This window comes from Microcaecilia unicolor, chromosome 6 (genome assembly GCF_901765095.1).
Source record: "Microcaecilia unicolor chromosome 6, aMicUni1.1, whole genome shotgun sequence".
Classification (NCBI taxonomy): domain Eukaryota; kingdom Metazoa; phylum Chordata; class Amphibia; order Gymnophiona; family Siphonopidae; genus Microcaecilia; species Microcaecilia unicolor.
In genome coordinates, this window is record NC_044036.1 from 228,776,495 (window position 1) to 228,782,812 (window position 6,318).

At 40.9% G+C, this 6,318-nt stretch overlaps 1 protein-coding gene across 2 annotated transcripts in view; it reads right to left on the minus strand.

Moving 5' to 3' along the window:
- The window catches only part of LRSAM1 (leucine rich repeat and sterile alpha motif containing 1), a 1,377,704-nt gene that overhangs the window by 849,690 nt on the left and 521,696 nt on the right, over positions 1-6,318 (minus strand). The window lies entirely within an intron of this gene.

Below are 6,318 nucleotides of genomic sequence, written 5' to 3' on the forward strand. Positions count from 1 at the left end.
TTCACGCTATCCAAAAATACTAGGACTAGAGGGCATGAGTTGAAGCTACAGTGTGGTAAATTTAAAACGAATCGGAGAAAATTTTTCTTCACCCAACGTGTAATTAGACTCTGGAATTCATTGCCGGAGAACGTGGTACGGGCGGTTAGCTTGACGGAGTTTAAAAAGGGGTTAGATAGATTCCTAAAGGACAAGTCCATAGACCGCTATTAAATGGACTGGAAAAATTCCTCATTTTTAGGTACAACTTGTCTGGAATGTTTTTACGTTTGGGGAGCGTGCCAGGTGCCCTTGACCTGGATTGGCCACTGTCGGTGACAGGATGCTGGGCTAGATGGACCTTTGGTCTTTCCCAGTATGGCACTACTTATGTACTTATGTACTTATAATGTTGCCCACACTCATTTACTGTACTTATCTTGGATTTTGCAGTCTCTTTATTTTCTCAATATGCTCCATCCGGCATCTCTTCTGAACTGCACATCATAAATACCAACAGGGGTTGCCTGTTTCATCTCTACAGGCTGCTTCAGGGGAAAGAAGGTTAATAATTCAGACCATCCAAGAATTAACAAAAAGCTTCTAGAGCAACTATCAAAAAAAGAAAAAGCTTCTCAGCTGGCGGCACAATACAAAAGCTGCCTGTACAGGTGAAACAGGAAACCCCTGTTGGGATCTGAGATGTGCAGTATCTGTGGAAGGTATTTTGTCATTTACAGACATTGATAATGTGAAAGTGGAGTCTTTTTTATGACTTGGTGGCATGCAGGGCATAGTGCAAGAGGTGGTGTTGTCAGGTCCCCTGTGAAACAGTGATCATAACATGATCAAGTTTGAGCTACTATCTGGGATGAACCCGCAAAGGAAATCTACTGTAGCTGCATTTAATTTTCAAAAGTGCGACTATAATAAAATGAGGAAAATGATTAAAAAAAAACTAAAAGGATTGGCTGCATAGGTTAGGACACTAAATAAGGCATGGACGTTATTCAGAAATACCATCTTGAAAGCCCAGTCCAGATGCATTCCACATATTTGCAAAGGTGGAAAGAGGAGAAAACATCAGCCAGCATGGTTAAAAGGTGAAGTAAAAGAGACCATTACAGCCAAAAGATTATCCTTCAAAGAATGGAAAAAGGACCGAAATGAAGAAAATAAGAAGCAACATAAGCACTGCTAAGTTAGATGCAAAGCATTAATAAAGAAGGCTAAAAAAGAATATGAAGAGAAACTTGCCACAGAGGCTAAAACTCACAGTAACTACTTTTTCAGGTACATCAGAAGCAGAAAGCCTGCAAGGGAATCCGTGGGACAGTTAGATGATGATGTGGAGGAACGGAAAGAAATTTGTAGATGTAGATGTACTGGGCCAAATTGACAAATTAAAAAGTAGCAAATCACCTGGATCGGATGGCATACATCCAAGGGTACTTAAAGAACTCAAGCATGAAATTGCTGATCTGCTGTTAGTAATATGTAAGCTGTCATTAAAATTGTCCATAGTACCTGATGATTGGAGGGTGGGCAATGGGACGCCGATTTTTAAAAAGGGTTCTAGGGGTGATATGTGAAATTATAGACCAGCAAGCCTGACGTTGGTGTTGTGCAAAATAATGGAAACTATTATAAAGAATAAAATGATAGAACACGTACACAAATATGGTTTAATGGGAGAGAGTCAGCATGGGTTCAGCAAAGGGAAGCGGACAAACACAAAAGAAAACAAACCTCCGCACTGGACAAGCCAAAGAAAAAAGTTACGAAGGGGACGAGACAGATGATGTCGAATAACTTCTATTGCACTCAAAGAAAGTTCACAGCAAAAGTTTTATTAATAAAATCTGAACAACACGAGTCGTGTTTTGGCCAGATAGTTGCTGGAATGGTATCTGGAGTGATGCAAACATCTTTCGGACGGATAGTTGCTGGAATGGTATCTGGAGTGATGCAAAGATCTTCTGAACGTATGCAGCTAACGTACTAGAACGAGCTGTAATAAAGAAAACCTCTTAATTCAAGTGTTCGCTGTCGCAATGAAACATGTAACGTAGGGTTAAATGGTCATTTCTCTCAATGGAGGAGGGTGAACTGTGGAGTGACGCAGGGATCTGTAGTGGGACTGATGCTATTTAACATATTTATAAATAATATGGAAATCGAAACGATGAGTGAGGTGATCAAAATTTGCATATGATACAAACTATTTAAGGTTGTTAAAACACGTGCGAACTGTGAAATATTGCAGGAAGACCTTAGGAAATTGGAAGACTGGGCATCCAAACTGCATTTTTCCACATTAAATTTAATCTGCTATGAGATGCACATTGAAAAGAATAATATGAATCATAGTTACTGTCACGTCTGTGGTGGTGACCCCTCTCAGGCTTACCTTATCTCTGGCGGTCAGCTTCTAAGCTGGCTTCTGTCTGGTCTTTCTAAGTTAGCTCTGTCTCTGTGTGCTGGCTGCTTCCAGCATGGCTCTGATTGCTCCACTACACTGCACCTGTATGTGTTGAGCCTCTCTATGCTTCAGTATGCTTTCTGCCTGCTTCTTGGGTTGTGCTCCCCTCGCCCTCTGGTGGCCAGAACCGGTGGCCGCCATAGACTGTCTTGCTGTCCCTACCTGTTCCAGGCTTCAGCTCAGTCCGGTCCGGATCTTCCAGGCTGCCAGATGTCTTTCTTGTTTGTGCCTGCACAGCACCTGTAGCTGCCTTGTGATTGCTGCAGTAAGTCTCAGCTGCTGCTGGTTTTATTAGCCAGTTGGAAACTTCTGCCTTTGTATCGCCTAAGGTCCCTGGTATGCTGGTGTGAGCTGTGCACTTCTGCCTAGTCCTGATTATTGTCTGAGATTTTTGCCTGTTTCTAGTATAGACTTTGTGTAGTTTATCTTGTACTATATTGCTTGTTCCCGGTCTTGTTTCTTGTTTGTTTGTCTAGTTCTTGGTTGTCTGTGTTTCTTGTTTAGTGGCTGCCTGGCAGCTTTCAGTCTTGTCTCTTGTCTGTCAGTATTTGTTCCCTGTTTTAGTGGCTGCTCTGCAGCTTTCCGTCTTGTCTCTTGTCTGTCAGTATTTGTTCCCTGTTTTAATGGCTGCTCTGCAGCTTTCAGTTCCTGACCCTGTTGGCCTGTCCCCAGTTCCTGCCCTGTCCGGTAAGTCCTGCCAAACACCTGCACCCAGGGGCTCAACTCCTGAGGAACGGTGGTCAAGAGCAGGTGAAGACTAGCTGTCCCTGTCAGAGTTCTGTCTTATCCCTGTGTGGGGTGGTTTTGCCTGTCGCTGCCGCTCCTCGGCAGTGGCCCAAGGGCTCATGAACCCAGTTCCTGCCTTGAAAACATGACAGTTACCTAATGCTAGGGTCCACCTTGGGAGTTAGCACTCAAGAAAAAGATCTGAGTGTCTTTGTAGATAATACGCTGAAAGCAAACAGGATGCTAGGAATTATTATTATTTTGAGGCATACTTATAATCCCCCCTCCACCCACCCCTGAGCTTGCTATTCCTATACAGATAACCCAATTAACAATATTCCTCAATAAAGTCACATGTACCAGCATTATTTAAGACCAGGGGTTGAATAAGATCAAAAATACTATAATGCCTTTGTATCGCTCTATGGTACGTCCACACCTTGAGTATTGCGTTCAGTTCAGGTTACCATATCTCAAAAAAGATATAGCTGAATTAAAAAAGGTTCAAAGGGCAGGTCACGTGACAAGATGGCGGCACGCAAGTTTGTGGGTTGAGAACTCCAGAGTTTAGTTTGCCAAATTTTTTTCTTCTTTTAAGCGATGCCGCATACAAACCGCAAAGGATCGGTCAGGGGCGAGTCCTCGATGCCCAGACCACCCGTTAGGCAACAAACAATGGAGCGATACACCACGACTACATCTACCCCGATATCCGGAGGCAGTCCAGCAGCTCCATTGGGAGGAGACCAACGGAGCCTTGGACTTGATGTTACCTTATCTCCTCCGGAACTCGAACCACCGCCCCAGCCCGAAGGACGCTACCCTTAGAGAGGGTTCCCGGGACCGGAAGTGGTTTTGCAGGGGCCCTCGGAGCGAGGAGTGGAGGTGGCGAAGACTGACGGAGGGAAGGGAGAGAATGTTCCCCTTCCTCAGCCAAGTGCTTCAATCACCAGATCTGGGACGGTGACGCTGGAGAGAATCTGGGAAACTCTCCAGCGTTTGGACATGTCAGTGGTCAATTCAACAAAAGAAGTTTCATCTCTTGTAAGTAAAGTGGATTCACTTTCTATAAATATGGAAAATATAAAACAAGAATTTGGTTCGCAGGTTAAAGATTTAAAATCAGAATTGAAAACTCTCCAGGAGTTCAACATAACCACAGTCAAAGATAGAACCTTTATTCACCGGAAAATAGAACAAATTGAAAATTTTCAGCGTAGATTAACTCTATGTTTTTTGAACTTTCCAAAATCTATGGGAGTCAGTCCTCTGGACGCATTTAAGAAATATTTAATGGAGATCTTACATTATTCCCCAGAAACGTTTCCGCCAATAAGTAAAATTTACTATATTCTACCAAAGAAAGATTTACAACACCTTCCGGAGGTTCCAGACTTACCAAGAGTAAATAAAGATACTCTGAATTTGACTGATTTCTTAGAGGCCTCTATATCCGAAGAATCTGAAAGGTTGACTTTGATGGTGACGTTTGTATTTGAGCAAGACCTGGAGGCAATTAAACGCCTATACTTTAGAAACTCAAAGATACTCTTCCTGGGTAAAAAGATTTGGATGTTCCCAGATGTAACTAGATCAACCCAGGAAAGAAGGAGAGCTTTTCTAACTCTTAGGGCTGAAACTTTGGCTCTGGGAGCATCATTTTATCTCAACTATCCTTGTAAATGTGTGATTAAATTTTTGGGGATAAAATATTTTTTTTTTCAGCCTGAACATCTTAGTGAATTTATAAAAATGAAGAAATTGGCTGCTGGCTAGAACCAATTAATCGGGTATATTCAGTTTGGATAGATGGGTGCTAAGTTATATTATTCTTAAAGTTTTCCTTAGCATTTCTCCATGTATTTTCTTTCATGTGGCCTTCCCTATAGTGGTCTAAAGAGGGGGGAAAAATGTTTTTCTTATAAAAATATAATTGTGTTTACAATTTTAAGTTCCGTATTGCTGGTTCAAGTTTGTACATGACTTGTAAAAATTTAAATGCATTAAAAATAAAAAAAAATAAAAAAAAAATAAAAAAGGTTCAAAGAAGAGCGACCAAAATGATAAAGGGGATGGAACTTCTCTCGTATGAGAACAGGCTAAAGGGGTTAGGGCTCTTCAGCTTGGAAAAGAGACGGATGAGGGACAATATGACTGAGGTCTACAAAATCCTGAGTGGTGTAGAACGAGTAGAAGTAAATCTATTTTTTTTTCATTCCAAAAGTACAAAGACTAGGGGACTTTGAGGAAGTTACATGGAAATTATTTTAAAATGATCAGGAGGAAATATTTTTTCACTCAACGAATAGTTACGCTCTGGAACTCTTTGCCGGAGGATGTGATAACAGCGGTTAATGGGTCTGCTTTTCTTTTATTTATTTATTTATTAAACATTTTACATAACTCCAAAGCAAGCTTTGTCAAGCAATCTGTCATAATTTACAAGGAAACAAATATTCAGGGAAAAAAATCCCTCTTCTACAATAATATTTATAGGCTGTAGTCCACAATCAGGGGGGACTGATATACACCATTCCTAAGAGGAGAAAGAGGAAACAGAAGGAAAGAAAGAAAAAAACAAAAATAGCACACATAAGATCATTTCAACTGTATCATTATTTTCTACAAGTCCCAAAGCTCAGTTTAACTCTTATATTCAAAACAAGATCGTTGTAAAGGTTCAAAAAAAATGAAAAGTAGCATTATCTATCTGAAGAACACATTTACATGGAAACCTTAACAGAAATTTAGCATCCAAAGTCAAAGCTTCCTGTCGCATAGACGGAAATTTCTTCCTTCTTTCCTGTGTCGATCTGGAGACATCCGGAAATATCTGAATCTTTTCTCCCATAAAGAAAACTGGAACCGATTGTCTCAGATAAAGTCTTATCAAAGCCTCTTTATCTTGGAAAAATACAAAGGAGACCAACAAGGTGGCCCGAAAGTACGCCTCATCTTGCGATCTCTCTAAAAGTGCTGATACATCCAAATTATTAGAAAACAAATTCACCTCCACTTGGCCTTTCAACCTGGCTTCTCGAGCTAGTGGAGATGGCAGATAATAAAGTTTTTGTATTGGGGGAAGCCCATTCTCAGGATATTGAAGAACATCTTTTAAAAATTTATGAAAT